Source organism: Carcharhinus amblyrhynchos, chromosome 24 (genome assembly GCF_965287045.1).
Source record: "Carcharhinus amblyrhynchos chromosome 24, sCarAmb.v2.hapA, whole genome shotgun sequence".
In the NCBI taxonomy this organism is placed as follows: domain Eukaryota; kingdom Metazoa; phylum Chordata; class Chondrichthyes; order Carcharhiniformes; family Carcharhinidae; genus Carcharhinus; species Carcharhinus amblyrhynchos.
In genome coordinates, this window is record NC_137347.1 from 29021864 (window position 1) to 29040709 (window position 18846).

Sequence of the window (18846 nt, forward strand, 5' to 3'; positions counted from 1 at the left end):
GCAGAAGAAGGAAATCCTAGATGACTTGGGATATTGAGGCCCTGGTCAAGAAGGAGGCATATGACATTCATAGGCAGCTGGGATCAAGTGAGTCCCTTGAAGATTATAGGGTGTATAGGAGTAGAGTTGAGAGAGAAATCAGCAAAAAGAGGGCACAAGATTGTTTTGGCAGATAATGCAAAGGAGAATCCAAAGAGCTTCTACAAAAACAAAGAACAAAAAAGGAACAAGGGAGAGATTAGGGCCTCTTAAGGATCAACAAGGTCATCTCTGTGCGGATCCACAAGAGATGGATGAGATCCTAAATGAATATTTTTCATCAGTATTTACTGTTGAGAAAAGCATGGATGTTAGGGACAAATAAATAGTGATGTCTCGAGGAGTGTACGTATTACAGAGAAGGAGGTGCTGGAAGTCTTAAAGCACATCAAGGTGGATAAATCCCTGGGACCTGATGAAATATATCCCAGGACATTGTGGGAGGCTAGGGAGGAAATTGGGGGTCCCCAGCAAAGATATTTGAATCATCGGCAATCACAGGTAAAGATTGGATGGTGGCAAATGTTGTGCCTTTGTTTAAAAAAGGGCTATAGGGAAAAGCCTGGGAACTATAGGCCAGTGAGCCTCACATCTGTGGTGGGTAAGTTGTTGGAAGGTATTTTGAGAGACAGGATTGACAGGCATTTGGACACGCAAGGACTAACTGGGGACAGTCAGCATGGCTTTGTGAGTGGAAAATCATGTCTCACAAATTTGAATGAGTTTTTTGAAGGGATAACCAAGAAGATAGATGAGGGCACTGCAGTTCATGTTGTCTACATGGACTTTAGTACGGCCTTTGACAGGGTATTGCATGGTAGATTGTTGCATAAGGTTAAATCTTACGGGATCCAGGGTGAGGTATCTAAATGGATACAAATGACAGAAGCTAGGAGGTGGTTGTAGAGGGTTGTTTTTCAAACTGGAGGCCTGTGACCAGCGGTGTGCCTCAGGGATCAGTGTTGGGTGCACTCTTATTTGTCATTTGTATTCATGATTTGGATGAAAATATGGGAGGCGTGGTTAGTAAGTTTGCAGATGACACCAAGATTAGTGGACAGTGAAGAAAGTTATCTGTGATTGCAACAGGACCTTGATCGTTTGGGTCAGTGGGCTGATGAATGGCAGATGGAGTTTAATTTAGATAAATGCGAGGTGATGCGTTTTGGTAGATTGAACTAAGGCAGGACTTACTCAGTTAATGGTTGGGTGTTGGGGAGTGTTACAGAACAAAGAGATCTAGGGGTACATGTTTATAGCTCATTGAAAGTAGTCACAGGTGGACAGAGTGGCAAAGAAGGCACTCAGCATGCTTGGTTTCATTGGTCAGAACATTGAATACAGGAGTTGGGACATTCTTGTTGAAGTTGTACAAAACATTGGTAAGACCATATTTGGAATACTGTGTACAGTTCTGGTCACTATTATAGAAAGGATGTTATTAAACTAGAAAGAGTGCAGAAAAGATTTACTGGGATGCTTCTGGGACTTGATGGTTTGAGTTATAAGGAGAGGCTGGATAGACAGAGTTTTTTCTCTGGAGCATAGAAAGCTGAGGGGTGATCTTAAAGTGATCTATAAAATAATGAGGGGCATAGATCAGCCAGATAGTCAATACTTTTTCCTAAAGTTAGGGGAGTTTAAAACTAGAGGACATACGTTTAAGGTGAGAGGGAGAGATATAAGAGTGTCCAGAGGGGCAATTTTTTCACACAGGGAGTGGTGAGTGTCTGGAACAAGCTGCCAGAGGTAGTAGTAAAGGTGGATACAATTTTGTCTTTTAAGAAGCATTTAGACAGTTACATGGGTAAGATGGGTGTAGAGGGATATGGGCCAAATGCAGGCAATTGGTAGTAGCTTCAGGGCTTTAAAAAAAGGGCGGTATGGACAAGTTGGGCCAAAGACCCTATTTCCATGCTATAAACCTTTACGACTCTTTTGAAGCAACAACAGAATCCATTAAGGAGCTGCTGTCTTTTGGATGAGTCTAAACTAAAGCCTCTTCAACTCACTTAGGTGAACATAAAGATCCCGTGGCACTTTTTGGAGAAGAGTAAGGGATTCCTCCCGTGTGTTTTGGGTCAATACTTATTCCTAACTAACGATTAAGGAAAACAAAAAATCAAAGTATCTGCTCATTATTACATTGTTTGTGGGACATCGCTGTATGCTAATTGGTTGCTGTGCTCATTAATGTTTCCACATATTTTGTAGATCATTTCATTTTAAAAATACAGGCTATGAAATGCTTTTGTCCACTGGGCCTGCAAAGAGGTTGATCCCACTCTTTCCTTTTTTTCACTTTATATAAGTAATTTTTACATAGGCAAGCATAAATTTCTGATTCCATTGCTTGCTACTGGTTACCGGCACTTTTTCCCTTAAATCTACTTATACATTTTCAGAAGACATTCTATGCATTAAAAGGTATTTCAATAGTCTCCATTATGTTGTCATCATAATGCGCCATCTTGTCACTCCCTTTCGTGAAGTGTGTATCTCTACTCACTCAAACACACACGGATTTCTAAGAGACCCGGTAATGTGGACTGTCCCCAAAAGAATTCCCAAGATCCTACCTCCTACAGGAAGTGCAGGTAATCACGAGCAGGATGAGTAATGCAATGGAAACAACCAGGAACAACTGAGGAAAGCGCAACAGACCAGAGGCAACTGCCAAATTTGGAGGAGGTGGAGCCATGAAGAACCTGCCTGCGGTGTCATCCAATCACGAGAGGTCCCTAAAAGAAATCAAAGGATAAGCTCCATAAGTTAGCGTTCCAGGCAAGCAAGCAAATAGCATCACCAAATCACCCACTATCAAAATCCTAAGGGCCACCAATGATCAGAATCTCAAATCTACTAGCCACATAAGTACTGTGGCTACAAGAACAGGTCAGAGGTTAAATTTTCTGTGGCAATTAACTCCCCAAAGCCTCACCGTCATCTACAAGGCATAAGTCGGGAATGTGATAGGATAATACTTGCCTGGATGAGTGCAGCCTCAAAAACACTCAAGGTGGTCAGCATCATTCAGGGCTTGACTGGCAGCCCTTCCAACACCATAACCATCCACTTCTTCCATTTTTTTTTGTATTCCTTTTGGTACTTTTATTTCAACTAAAAAACTCAATTCAAATTAAATCCAATTCACGGTCCATTCATGGGAGCCAAACAAGATCCAAGCTGACAAGATGAAACACTACATCCCATCTTGGTCTCGATCAAACAAGATCCAAACTGACAGGATGAGGCATTGTATCCCATCCCAGGCTTGATTGCAATGTACAAATTACTGCCAATCAAGCAGAGTAATTTATTTAAGAACCTATATTTCTACAAGAGCCTCATTTGAAAGTCTACACAGTAGGCACACATGCTGGCACAGCAGTGATTAGCACTGCTGCTTCACAATGCCAGGGACCTGGGTTCAATTCCCAGCTTGGGTCACTGTCTGCGTGGAGTCTGCATGTTCTCATGTGCCTGCGTGGGTTTCCTTTGGGTGCTCTGGTTTCCCCCCACAGTCCAAAAGATGTGCTGGTTAGGTGCATTGGCCATGCTAAATTCTTCCTTAATGTACCTCAACAGGCACCGGTAGCGACTCAGGGATTTTCACACTAACTTCACTGCAGTGTTAATGTACTTGTGACACTAAGAAATAAACTTAAAACTTTAAATTGTTGGGGACATCACAGTTGAATCCATATGCTTTCCAACAAATATCACTGATCGACAATGAGGGACAAAGCTCAATTTATTTCCCCTCTCTCAACCAGAGTATAGGATCCTCCAAAATGAGAGAAAAAGGTGTGCAGAATGAAATTCTTCATCCACAAGCATCTAATTCAAAGTATTATAATCAGTTAACTACAAGCCAGTGCCTACTGCCATTATAAAATCAGCAAATACAGTGCCCATTTCAGGTTAAGAAGTGATTAAAACAAGTCTATAGAATTGCAAAATCCATCTTGTTCTACACTTTTGGTCAGTCCTCAGTCTCCCTCCCTTAAATTAGTGAGAGCCCTGTAACAGAACTGTCAGAAAACTGCTTCAAACTTCAAGCTAGTTAAATATAAAGATTATAAAGAGCATGCCCAACCTCACTAACACCCCTGATTTCTACATATTGAATCTATTGGGTGTCTACAAAAGCAAGCAGACAGAAAACAATATTTTCAAACAATCTTCAGCAGGCTACTTATTCTGTTCATCCAGATTTTTCTAGAGTAGACAATCCTGTTTTCTAGAGGCATCTAACAGTTTTAGAAAGTAACGCAAAATAGTCAGAAGTTCATTTCCACTTCTGTGTCTAAAGACATGAGCACATAGTTCACAGGATTTTTTTGATATAACAAAACTCAAATGATCCCAATAAAATTAGTAAACAAGTACATCAGTTTAACGTTCAGTTGGTTTAAAAGGAGAGACACTTAACATGGGGGGTAAGCAAAAACTAGAGGTTTAATTAGATTTCCAACAATCCTGAAACGATCTTTAATACAAAATGCTTTTGTCCATTGAGCTTGAAAGGTGCTTACAATGAGGTTGATACCGCTCTCCTTTAGAACCAGAGACAGGTAAAAACTATGTTAAAATTCAATCTGGCCCCAACATTTTGCTTTTCTCTCTCCCTCTAAAGTCCCTGCTGATTTTCAAGATTGTCTTTTTTTATTATTGGTACTTTTCAATTCTTTATTTCTCGGTCAATTCAAATTAAGTCCAATCATGGTACCTACATGAGGGACAAACCAGATCCAAGTTGACAAGACAAGATGTTGCATCCCATCTTGGCTCAATCAAACAAGATCCAAGCTGACAGGATGAGACGTTGCAGCCTCTTCCGGGCTTGATCTGACATACAAATCATAGAAGTTATAGAAACCCTACAGTGCAGAAAGTAGTCATTCAGCCCATCAAGTCTGCACTGACAACAATCCCACCCAGACCCTATTCCCATATCCCCAAACATTTATCCTGCTAATCCCATTAAGCTGCAATTTAGCAAGGCCAATCAACTTAACCTGCACATATTTGGACTGTGGGAGGAAACCCATGCAAACACAGGAGAATGTGCAAACTCCATACAGACAGTGATCCAAGCTGGGAATTGAACCCAAGTCCCTGGAGCTACGAGGCAGCAATGCTAGCCACCGTGCCGCCCCATCTTCACCCTAAAGCTTCATCTTAGCCAAAAGGCTGAAATAGCTTTGAAAAATTGCATCAGGTAAAGCTTCGGTTTTACCTCATTGGCTACCCTGATTCTTTCCTCTACCCTAGCTTAGGCAAACCATGATCGCAGGCATCAGCACACACACCAAGTGCAATGGGCTAGCCTCATCCTATGCCTGATCATGGTTTCAGCCCTGCCAGTTCTGATCCATAAGAAGCTACACCAAAGAATTAATAAGATTGATGAAATAGATACAATTAATCCAATGAGCAGTCAGACCGAAACAAATTTAAATCTAGACAATTGTAAACATCGATGGGCTGAATGGCCTACTTCTGCACTGTAGGGATCTATGACTCTAAGGAGCCTGTAGAGAGTATAAACTGAAACTAATCAGGTACATGTGAAATGGCCCAATCAGATCACTATCAAATCATGTGACTGGCTTTTAAAGCAATCATGCATCCACTTAAATATGTAACACAAATCTCTGCTCAAACTTCACTCCTACCCAATCCTACATTGGAAGTGTTCGTTTTCAGAAGAGCTGATCACCAGGGGGTCAATAAATTTAACCAGACTAACTGGAAAACAAACAAAAAATGCTAGAAAAACTCAACAAGTCAGGCAGCATCTGTGGAGACGAGAGAAAATAGAGTTCACATTTTCAGGCCACATGGTTCTTCTCCAAAGCTAAAGAGAAGGAGAAATGATTGTATACTATACAAGAGAGGGTGTAGCAGCTAGAGCAGGTAGAAAGTCAACGACTGGTGGGAGCTACAAGAGATTCATAGATCCCCTACAGTATGGAAGAGACCAATGGATCTATCGAGTCTACAATGACTCTCTGACAGAATATCTTACTCAAGCCCTCTTCCCTCTCCCTACACCTGTAACCTTGTGCATTTACCATGGCTAATCCACCTAGCCTGGACAGCGTGGGGCATCAAGGGGGAATTTTAGCATGGCCAATCCACCTACCTTTCGCATCTTTGAACTACGGGAGAGAGCTGGAGCACTCAGAAAACCCACACAGATACAGGGAGAATGTGCAAACTCAACACAGACATCATCCAAAGCCAGAATTGAACCTGGCTGGAGCTGTGAGGTAGCAGTACTAACCACTATGCAACCATGCCAACATTTTAAATTGCAACTAAGGTATGTAGAACAAGTGTCGTAGGAAGTATTAATGGCAGAAGAAGGTGCTAGTAGTTGCAACAAGGTAAGCTAACAAGATGTGTTAATTGGAGAATAAAGGTTAATGAAGGCAAAATGAAAGAAAAAGTGGGTGGCACGGCAGCACAGTGGTTAGCACCGCTGCCTCACAGTGCCAAGGACCCAGGTTTGATTCCCAGCTTGGGTCACCATCTGTGTGGAGTCTGCATGTTCTCCCCATGTCTGCGTGGGTTTCCTTCGGGGGGTTCCGAGACGTTCCCCCCACAGTCTGAAAGTGTGCTGGTCAGGTGAATTGGTCATATTAAATTCTCCTTCAGTGTACCCAAACATGTGCCAGAATGTGGCAACGAGGGGATTTTCACAGTAACTTCATTGCAGTGTTAACGTAAGCCTACATGTGACACTAATAAATAAACTTTAAAGTGACAGATGGGGATGAGGGTGGGTTTTTGCATTGGGACAAAAATGATCAGGATCTATTTAAAAAAGATAAAGTTGGAGGCGAAAGGTCACAGTATGAAGTTGTTGAACTCAACATTATAGCCCTCAGGAAATCAATGTGCCTAATCAAGCAATGGGGTGCTGCTCCTCCAGTTGGCATTGGGCTTCACTGGAACATTGCAGAAAGCCAAGGACCAACGTGTAACCGTGAAAGCAAGTGACAGGAAGGTTGGGGTCATGCTTCCATACTGAGTGAAGGTGTTCCACAAAACAAAGTTTATTTATTAGTAAGTAAGGCTTATATTAACACTGCAATGAATTTACTGTGAAATTCCCTTAGTCACCGCACTCTGACGCCTGTTTGGGTCAATGCACTTAACCAGCACATCTTTCAAACAATGGGAGGAAACCGGAGCACTCGGAAGAAACCCATGCAGACAAGCGGAAAATGTGCAAACTCCACACAAACAGTGACTCAAGCAGGGAATCGAACCCAGGTCCCTGGCACGGTGAGGCAGCAGTGCTAACCACTGTGCCATCATGCCACCCAGTCACCCAGTCTGCAATTAGTCTCCCAGTGTAGAGGAGAATGCATTGGGAACAGTGGAAACAACAGACCAAATTGGAGAAGGTGCAAGTGAAATGCTTCTTCACCTCAAAAGAATGTTTGGGGCCTTGAAAGATGAGAAGCAAGAGGGCAAAGAGGAAAGTTTTGCACCTTCTGTGATTGCAAGGGAAGGTGCCGTAGAAAGATGGATGAGGAATTAGGGTGGTGGAAGAATGGGTCAGGGTGTCACGAATGGAGTGGTTCCTGCAGAATGCTGATGGTGGGCAGGGGGGGTGGGGGGATACTGAGGTGAGAATGTATTTATGGTAGCATCAGGCTGGTGGAAATGCTGGAGAATGATCTTTTGAACGCGAAGGCTGGAGGGGTGGAAAGTGAGGGAAAGAGTGGCCCTATCATGGTTCCGGGATAGAGAGGAAGTGGTGACGGCAAAGGTGTGGAAATTGGGTGGTGTAGGAGACCTCAGTTAAGGCAAAAGGCAGATGTGTCAGAGCACCATTTTCAAAGGTGGCATCATTGGGACAGATGCAATGGAGGTGAAGAAATTCAGAGAATGGCATGGAATTCTTACTGGAAGCAGTAGCCAAGGTAGGTATGGGAGGCGATGGGCTTTCAGTGAAGATTGATGGTCAGTCTATCACTGGAAATGGGGACAGAGAGGTCAAGGAAGGGAAGTTGGAGACAGACAATGAGAAGGAGAGAGAGAGGAGTGGAAATTGGAAGCAAAAAAAAAATAACTTTTTCCAGGTCCAAATGAAAGCATGAAGTGGCTCTTATATCATTGTTGTAACGGAAAAAGAGTTGCTGGAGATAGCCTGAGTAGAACAAGGAGTGTTCCACATAACTCACAAAAAGATGGGCAAAACTAGTTCTATGTAGGTACCCATTGTCACACCTTTTATTTCAGGAAGTGAAACAAAGGAGAAATTATTTAGGTGACAGAACAAGTTCAGCCAGGTGGAGGGAGTGGTGGTAGACAGGGACTGTTCGAGCCTCTGTTCAATGCAGAAGCAGAGAGCCCTCAAACCCTCCTAGTAGAAAATGAAAGGGAGAGGCATTAGACATCTTTAATGAAAGGCGGCAGTTAGGGTAAGGAAGCTGGAAATTGTTGATATGGTATAGGGCATCAGAAGAATCATGGATGGGAAAAGACTGGACAAGGGGAGAGACGATGGAGTCAAGATAGGAATAAATTAGTTCCCTTACACTGGAACAGGTTGATACAATGTCTACCAGTACAGTCCTGTATATGGATTTTTGGAAGAAGGTAGAAACAGGCTGTGTGGGTTTGGAGACTATGAGGTTAAGAACTGTGGAGGGAAGATCTCCAGAAGTGACGAGGTCAGTGACAGTCCTGGAAACAATGGCTAGATGTGGGGTGTTGTGGTCATGGTCTACAAGATAGGAGGGTGGGTGGGATTTTATGGCCTTGCTTGATCCAAGACCTGAAAATCCTGCCCGACGTCAATAAACCTTCCCATTGTCTGCCCCTTGCCTGCTCCAATTCCCGTGGCTGGCAGGACAGTAAAATTCCAGCAGAAGTGTCTGAGCCCTCAGCCTCTGCGAGGTTGATGTCAGTATGTCAGGAAACAATGGCACCATCTTTGTCAGCAGGTTTGATCACAAGGTTAGGGTTGGACCTAAGACAATTGGAACAAGCTTGACAACTCAGTTGGAAATAATTCAACTGGGAGTAGCTCAGTTGGATCAGCTCCAATTACCATTAAAAACTGTACCCATTGAGAACAGCTTTTACTTCCTGGGCACATTCATTCAGGAGGGGGGGATTTTCCAGCCATGTTCACCCCTAGACTGGAAAATCCCACCCAAGGTCAAATGGATCTTTTCATAATTCGCTTCTCACCCGATTCCCATGAGGAACAGAACAGGAAAATTTGCCCCAGGGAGTCTGAGTTGCTGTGGCAACATGTACTTTTTACATGCATGTTGTAACTTGGAGCTATGGGCAGTATTGGCAGGGGCTCCAACTTTCTTTCCGTGATATAGTTAAACAGGAATCTTTTCCACTCTTACCGCCTATCATCGGCATATGTTAGAAGAAATTGCGATTGATACTCAATTCTTTTGGTTGTGTTATAAATGGACTTTTTTTGGCCGTCACATCCTGGGGTGGACTTAAACCTGGAGCTTCTGGCTCAGAGGCAGGACCACTATTCACTGCACCACAATATTTCACATACCTGTCTACATTCCTTTAAATAAAAGAGATCACAATCTTCAAAACAATTGTTTCGTTTTCCACGTTCACTCTTCTCCTGTAGGCTTTGACTCATGCTAGGTGCCAAACAGCTGTTCGTTGTGTGTGAACTTAGATTTTGTAGTATTTTAAGAAAAATAGGAACAGGAGGAGGCCATTCAGCCCATTAAGACTGTTTTGCCCTTCAGCCAGGTATCAGCTAATTGGTATTTTAACTCCCTCTACCTTGATTCTGTATCCTTTAATACCCACGTTAAACAAAAATTTGTTGCTCTCAGTCACTCCCTAGCCTGCACAGATATTTGATCAGCAGCCTTTCACCACAATAAACATCTAATCCCTCCACCAGCAGGTTATGGTGATAGCGGTACGTACCATCTTCCATTTACAATGTGGCAACTTGCGAAGGCTACTTCGATATTGCCTCTAACACCCAGAAGGACAAGGGCAGCAGTTGCATGGGAATACCACCATCTATAAGTCCCCTTCCAAGTCACACACTGACTTAGAAACATATCACTCTTCCTTCCTTGCCATTGGATCAGACTACTGGAAATTCCTACCTTGTAGCACTGTGGGTGTATTGACACTACATGGACTGCAGTAGTTTAAGTGGTTCACCATCACTTCCTCATGGACAACTGGAGGTAGACAATAAATGCTGACCTTGCTCCCATCCCATGAGCAAATTTCAGAAAGAAGTCTCTCAATAAGTTTGAGTTCCACATGCTTTTCAAATGTACGCTATTTGATCATTGTAATCTAGAAAGATTTATAATGTTAAAACGTCAGATATCTGGACTGAAAAACTCCTGATGAATTAATCAACTTATGTATTTTGTTTTCAGAAGATGAATCTTGAGGTTTTCTTTAAAAGCCACTTTCCAACTTATTAAATATAAACAAGGTATTATGAATGCAGTTCAAGAGGAATTAGGGATGGGCAATTAATGCTGGCCTTCCCATTGACATCCTGAACAAATAAAAAAGAATTCTAGTTTCCAATACTACTCTGCTTAATTTCCTAAAAAACAGCCAAGTTTCATTAGTGTTTCATGCCTTTCAGTGCCTCATCTAAGCATTCACCTGTTGAAACAGCAGGTAGGAGGAGGGAATAGCACATTTAGGAAGAGAAGAAAGTTATTCAGCTACACACGGCTGTTCTGACATTCTATTTGATTATGGGTGTTTTGCACCTCAGTTTCATTTACTTGCCTTTGTTCCAAAACCTTTGATATTCTTACCCATCAAGATTTATTAATCTCAATCCTGAATACTGTGTTCGATCTGAGGATGCATTGATTGTCACAAGTGTGCATTGAATGGCTTCCTGTGCCCATGAGAATCCATCCATTGTAATGAATCCTAGGGTCCTCTCTTTCTGACTGACTTCATCAGTAGCAAAGAGGGATGTAAACAGTGGATCTGGCAAACACAGTATCGTCACCTGGACAGTGTACTTGTGGGCAGCAGATTATGAAATGCTTGTGAGTGATTGTAAATTCAGGAAGTTTAGTGGAGAACAGGCTTCTGTCTACATCAACAGGGACAAAGTAGAAATGGTCGAAAGCTTCAAGTTTTCAGATGTCCAGATCACCAACAAACCGTCAGCTATGACTTTCACCAACTTTTACAGATGCACCATAGAAAGCACTCTTTCCGGTTGTTTCATAGCTTGATATAGCTCCTGCTCTGCCCAAGACTACAAGAAATCACAAAGGGTCGCAAACATAGCCCAATCCATCATGCAAACCAGCCTCCCATTCATTGACACTGTCTAGACTTCCTGCTGCCTCGGCAAAGCAGCCAGCATAATTAAAGATCCCACACACCCCGTATATTCTCTCTTCCACTTCTTCCATCAGGAAAAAGATGCAAAAGTCTGAAGCCACATACCAACTGACTCAAGAACAGCTTCTTCCCTGCTGCCATCAGATTTTTGAATGGATCTACCTTGCATTAAGTTGATCTTATTCTACACTCTAGCTATGACTGTAGCACAACATTCTGCATTCTCCTTTCCTTCTCTATGGACAGTACGCTTTGTCTGTATAACATGCAAGAAACAATACTTCTCACTGTATACTAATACATGTGACAATAGTAAAACAAATCAAATCAAATGCTACCGATGACACCGGCAGATCCCTGGAGGGAGATGGCAAAATTCAGGGCTGTGATAATCTCAACTGCCACTGGCAATATGTGCCCACCTGGCCTACCTGGGAAGGAGGTCTTGTTCCAAGAAGCTGCAGCTGTCAGCAATGACCTGCCAAGAAATTCTGAGCTGCCTCAGCTATGTCCAAAAAGGTGATCCTCTCTGCATGTACACCCTGTGTTGAGGGTATATTTGTTCACCCCCTCTAACCTGATGTTTTATCCCCTATTTGTGAACTTGGTTGTGAATAGAACTCCCACTCACCTGACGAAGGAGCAGTGCTTTGAAAGCTAGTGGCTTTTGCTACCAAATAAACCTGTTGGACTTTAACCTGGTGTTGTGAGACTTCTTACTATTTTATCCCCCTCCGGGCATAGATACCTACCATGCTATCAAATTTGCCCCACTCTATTGCTCCCTCCCCATTGTGATATTCGCATGCTATTCATATATTTTATATTTAAAGGGGAATATTTTAAAGTTTGTTTGTTTTCTACAGGCAATTGGTGCGTTTGGTAGGAATGCACCTCAGATGCTCAGAGGGCAGGATAATTATTCATTTTAGATATGTAGTGTTTACGTATCTCTTAGGAGAGAGCTAACGGATTTTTATTTATTGCAAGTTTCCCTGGGGTTTTTGATTAGGTCACGTAATCACAGAATCAAAGAATCATAGAATCCTACACTGCAGAAAGAGGCCATTTGGCCCATCGAGTCTGCACCAACCACAATCCCACCCAGGCCCTATCCCCTAACCCTATGCATTTACCCTAGCTAGTCCCCCAAACACTAAGGGGCAATTTAGCATGGCCAATCCACCTGATCTGCACATCTTTGTACTTTGATAATGTGGTTAATGAGAGGAGCTAGGTATGTAGCAGAGAAAAACAGCTTTCAACTCTGGTTTGTCTAAAGACTGCAAGCTGTTTGCTCCACAAAATATATCTGAAAGCTTCAAGGCTGTTTACACTCGTTATAACAAATATGTTTAAAATTGCTAACTGTATTTACAGTGGCTTACATTGTAAGAAGAATGTTGTTTATTTGGAACTGAAACAATGATGAAAAAAACTCTAATTTCTAATTTCTGTTTAAATATTGTTCAAAGGTTATAATTTGTTACTTATAGTTGAACTTTGTTATGAAATAAAGTTTGTTTTACTATTTTAAAAATCCCTAATTTATCAGCAGAATTACTCCTGGATTGAAGCATTTCAATCAGATTTTTATGATCAGGCATTTATGCCAAAATAGAAAATTGTTGGGCCCTAGTTTGGCTTCCTAATATAATTTGGGATTCTGGTCCAGGGCTTTAACACCATAACCATACAATCTTTCCTCAAGTACTTATTACTTGTCTCCTGAAATTCCAATTGATTCTGTTTCTAGCTTTCAGACAGTACATTCCACGCTACAATTCACTATAAAACAAACCTCATTTCCGTCTTTAGTTCTTTTTATCAATTACCTGAAATCTGTCTTCTCTCTTTCAGATGCTGGCTAACTTACTACTCACTGGCTGTGATCTGACTAAAACACACTAACTGGATGATCATCACAGTGCTGTTGCTACATTTAATTTGACTGCCACTTTTCTCTACATAACAATTACTGCACTGCAAAATAATAAGCCACTGAGATATGCCAAGACACATAATAAGAATACAAGAAATAGGTGGATGAGTAAGTCACATGGCCCCTTCCCTGTTCCATCAATTAATAAGATCATGACTGATCTCAACTCCACTCCTGCCAGCCTCCCCAAAATCCTTGACTTCCCTATAGTTCAAGAATCTGTCTATTGCAGCCCTGAATATATCCAATAACTTATTCGTCAAAGCTCTCCGGGGTAGAGAATTCCAAAGATTTCTAATCCTCTGAAAGAAGAAATTCCTCCTCATCCTGCCTTAAAATGGAAGACCACTTATTCTGAAACTGTGCCCTCAATTCTGAGCTCCCCTGTGAGGGTGGAAAATCCCCACACATTTACTGTGTCAAGCCCTTTTAGAAACTCCAATACAAGCCTGGCCTACTCAAACTTTCCCCATAAAATAACCCTTTTATTCCAGTAACAATTTAGTTAATCCTTTTTAAACTGCTTCTAACGCAAGTATATTCTTCTTTAAATAAGGGGTAAAAACTGTACTCAATACTGTAGATGCAGTCTCATCAATGTTGGATGATGTGATACGTTGTCACAGGAACTCATGCTTTTCATTTTTCTTTTCCTATTTTTATTTCAGTCTGAGAAATCTCTTATTCTTATTTTGCAGTGAGTTAAAAGATTCTTCTGGTGTTTAGTATCTATTTGAGCTGAGGAGAATGCAGAAGAATAGAGACAGCAAATACATGGCAGATGGAATATAATGTTTGAACTTATCCACTTTGATAGAAAAAATAGAAAATGGCAAGAAACTGTAAATGGTCATATTCGGGGGTGGGGGGGGGACTTAATACGTAAAACTCAGTTATAACGCAGGTAACTGCCTTTATTACAAAAGAATTGGAGTACAAGAAATATTATTACAATTATATTTGGTAAATCATCTTGTGAACTGTGTGTAGTTTTGTTCTCCTTACTGAAGAAAGGATATACTTCCCTCAGAAAGAGTGCAACAAAGTTCACGAGATTGATTCCCATAAGGCGAGAACTAATAGATTAGGTTTGTATTCCCTAGACTTCAGAAGAATGAAAGACAATCTAATTGAAACACATAGACTTGTTAAGGATAGTAATCAAGGGCACCAAGTTACTGAGTGATTGGCACTGGTTCTGGGGCATGTGTGACCTGTACAGGATGGACGAGTTATGTCTTAACAGGGCCGGGCATGATACCCTAGCAGGAAGATTTGCTAGTGCCAGTGGGAAAGTGTAGTGTTGCATGCTACAGATTTTGTCAGGAACACAAAGCGTATTTATTGAGAAAGCTGCTCTAGTCCCTAAATGTCTTCTACATACTTTCGGACTGTCTTCTGCCTAAGAGAGAGCTCCATTTCCTGGGATAGTTACCCACTCTCAGTCCCAATTAGTCCCTCAAGCCAGGTATGCCTCTTTTGTTGTGATGTCCTTAAAAGGGGCAATCACCACTGGAGGATTTAAACTAGCCTGTCAGAGGATGAGTACATGAGGGATAGCTCAAATTGGAAGGAAGTAAAGCTGGTAACTGGAAGTAGAAAAGTAGAAAGTGAAGATAGAAGGCCAGCGAAACAAAAGCAAGCATTGATAAGCTTTGAATGTGGAATAATGTTAAAACAACAAAGTTAAAAGCACTTCACCTGAATGCATAAAGCATTCACAAAAAGGTGGATGATTTTAAGGAACAAATAGAAGTGAATGGGTATGACTTAACTTTTTTTTATTCATTCATGGGACATAGGCGTTGCCAGCTGGCCAGCATTTATTGCTTATCCCTAGTTACCTGGGGGCAATTGAAAGTCAACCACATTGCAGTGACTCTGGAGTCACGTGTAGGCCAGACCAGGTAAAGATGGCAGATTTCTTTCCTGAAAGGACATTGGTGAATCAGATGGGGTTTTCTAACAATTGACAATGGTTTCATGGACATCAGTAGATTTTTAATTGTCATTACAGAAACACGGATACAGAGTGACCAAAACTGAGAACTGAATAATCAAGGATATTTGACATTTAGAAAAGATTGGCAAAAAGAAAAAAAAAGATGGTGGTGTTCTGCTAATAGTAAGGGATAGGATCAGTGCATTATTAAGGGAGGATCTCAGATCAGAAGAACATTATTTGGAATCTCTTTGGGTGGTGACAAACAGCAGCACGGGGTAGCAAACATTGATAGTTTATAGGCCAAATGGTAGTGGGAATGCGGAGCATAGTAGATCCTGCTAACAAATGAGTGGAAAGGAACATTGCAGCACCTATGCCTCACTCTAGCGTAGTATGGTCCAAATATGTCAGCCAATATACAACATGGAAATCTTGATGGGACAAGTTTAAATAGTCAAGTTCACAGGACACATGTAGGTGAACTTTTTGTGTGTTATTAAAATTATGACAAAAACATGGATTGCTTCGTATTTTTTTGAACATCTTGAATGCTTTATGTCTTTTGTTACTGAATTATGTTGGATACTAAGTAGATATATATGTGAGGTATATTTTCAAGTATTATGGCTAAACACAAATTTTGAAGTCAACAAACTTTATGGGGCCTTGCGGAAAGAGCGGGGGTGGGGGGTGGAATTACTTGGCTAGCTCTTTTAAATGCCTTTCTCCTAGAAAGATAGAAAATAGGTGCAGGAGTAGGCTATTCGGCCCTTCGAGAGAGAGAGAGAGAGAGAGAGAGAGAGAGTGAGAGTGTGTGTGTGTGTGTGTGTGTGTGTGTGTGTCAGTCACTGATGGTCTGCTGAATTATTCACCACCATTCAATATGATCATGCACTTTCAGTATCCCACTCCTGCTTTCTCTTTATATCCTTGATCCCTTTAGCCACAAAGGTCACGCCCAGCTCCCTCTTGAACATATCTAACAAACTGGCCCCAACAGCTTTCTGTGGTCGCAAATTCCACAGGTTCACAACTCTGAGTAAAGAAGTTCTCTCTCATCTCAGGCCTGAATGGCTTACCCCTTATTCTTAGTTCTGCACTTCTCCAACGTTGGGAATGTTCTTCCCACATCCAGCCTGTCCAGTCTCATCAGGATTTTATATGTTTCTATGAGATCCCCTGTCATCATTCTAAATTCCAGTGAGTACAAGGCCAGCTGATTCAATCTCTCTTCATATGTCAGTACTGCCATTCCATGAATCAGCCTGGTGAACCTCCTGTGTTAAAATCATTCTATGCGTACCAGATACTTGCTCTCAAAGGCCTTACGGGAGCTTCAAGGGGTAAATCGTAGAGTATCTTAATGAAAAATGATCTGAAAGTCACAGCTGGTCACGCTGGAGGAGAGTCAATGAGTGTTCCTGGATGAGACTATTCTGGCAGAACAATACATGTCTCATAGCTGGAACCAAACACTTCAGTGAGCCTCCTCTCCCACCAGGATAATTTATGTCGCATGGACACAAAATATCAGGGCGTTTCACAATCAGCTAAAAGAACAGGACATCAGCTACCACTCACCCTCCCACCCCTGCCCCCACACACAGACTGATGGATAAAGCAGCCACCTAATGCAGCACAGAGACACCGATACCAGATAGAAAAAACACTTGCAATTCAATAACACCATTCATAAGACACCCCAAAGCATTTAAAACACCATCAAGAAATGTATTTTTAACTTGTGGCCTCTATTGTTATGTAGGAAAAAAAGCAGCCAATTTGTACACAACAATTAGATAAATAACCATTTAATTGGGGTGTTGGTTGAGGATTGAATTTGGCTTGGACCACAGAGAAAAATTCTCTGCTCCTTTTGGTAAAAAATGCTTTGGGGTATTTTACATAATATATTCTGTATTGTAGTATAAACTAGTTGAACAGACTGAGAAGGCTCAGTTTAATATTTCATCCAAATTTTAATTCAGCAGATCATCAGACAGACACACACACACACACACGACCAGCATTTCATTAACACTCCCCCCTCCCACAATGCAACACTCTTCAGTGCTCCTATCCTAACAATGGAGGCCTCCCTTGGAACTGCCTCTCTGATAGAATAGCACTGTCTAGGTGCTGGACTTCCAATGGTGCAAAGTTCCTTCAGTACTTGCCCTCCAGCAGTTCAATGATCTCTCAGCACTAACTGTTCCACATTGCGGCACTCCCTTAGCACTCCCCATCTGACAGGAAAGCATGGCCTTAGTGCTGCCCTTCTGAAAGTCCAACATTCCTTCAGTACAGCCTTACAACAATGCAACACTCCCTCAGCACTATGTGTCTGAAGGTACAGCACTCCACTGTATTCACCATCCAAATAGTCAAGCACTCCTTTAGTACTGCCTTCTCAACAATGCAGCACTCCCTCAGTTAGTCTAAATGATACCTCGAGCGAAGCAGACTCGAAGAGCTGAATTTACCTACTTCTGCTCTTAATTCCTATGCTCCTATAATGAGGCTGGAACACACAACCCTGAGCTGAACCTATTACCCACTGAGTCATGATTGATTCATCAAACCATACCTGCCAAGCCAACTTGTTTTATTGGTGCAACACAACATTCTGAACAGTCTATGGTTGTGTGGTACAGGGATGGAATTCAACTATGGTAACTCTTTGTCAAATGCCTTCATAACTTACGAATGAATATGATGAATGGTCACTTTGGTAAGATATCTGGGGCATTTATGTTTCAACTTATGATGGAGCACATTCCATTAGCACTCCCCCTACAACAGTGCAGCACTCCCTCGATATTGCCCTTCCAAGAAGATGGGCCTGGACCCTGGCTGGAGTCAATATTATAAGAACATCGTCAAATTTATAATTGAATCATTAAACATACTCACCCCACTCACAACCCCAGCTACTAAATGAGAAAAACCACAAGTTACTTTTACAAGTCCACCCTGTTGATATTGTATGTAACTTTGAGCAAGAAGCTGTGATTAAAATCAAATAATTTGCTGAGTTTGATTGTTTGTCTATAAACTCTAGTGAGCTGTCCGTACAGTGCCTAAGAGCCAACACAATAACTGCAATTTGCCTTTCATTCCGTGAACAGTAATTTACACTTACCTTGACCAGCGCGTGCAAACTTTCATCTGACTCTGTACAGTAACAGCAACCCTCTCCTCCTCTACTGACTCCCAGTCACAACCCAGCATTGGCCCAGCACCAGAATCAGAGAAGTGATTTATTTCATAGCTAAGAGGAAGTGCTGATCTGTCGACAGTGAATGCACCTTTAGTCAACAATTCAGAGCCAAGGAGAAGTTCATTTATCCAGAACAAATTTCAGTTCTTTTGTCCTTTCAAACTTGAGAGAACACGTAAAGCACCAGCTCTCTAGGAGACAAAAAAAACAAGGAAGAGGAACTTATGGGGCGGTCCTGTACACAAAGGTAAAATTGAGTGCCAGAGTGTTTTATGCTAAATGGAATGTTGAGTTTCAGATGCATGTGTATGGGGCATGTAGCAATTATGGCACAAA

General features: G+C 41.8%; 1 long non-coding RNA gene across 1 annotated transcript in view; it reads right to left on the bottom strand.

The window, feature by feature from the left end:
* LOC145357961 (uncharacterized) overlaps positions 1 to 18696 on the bottom strand; it is a 29336-nt gene extending 10640 nt beyond the window's left edge. The window contains exons 1-2 of the long non-coding RNA XR_013889400.1: positions 18433 to 18696; positions 2619 to 2780 (exon numbers count right to left, since the gene is read on the bottom strand). This is a non-coding gene — a long non-coding RNA (uncharacterized LOC145357961). The remainder of the gene's footprint in view (positions 1 to 2618; positions 2781 to 18432) is intronic.
* Positions 18697 to 18846: the final 150 nt, after the last annotated feature.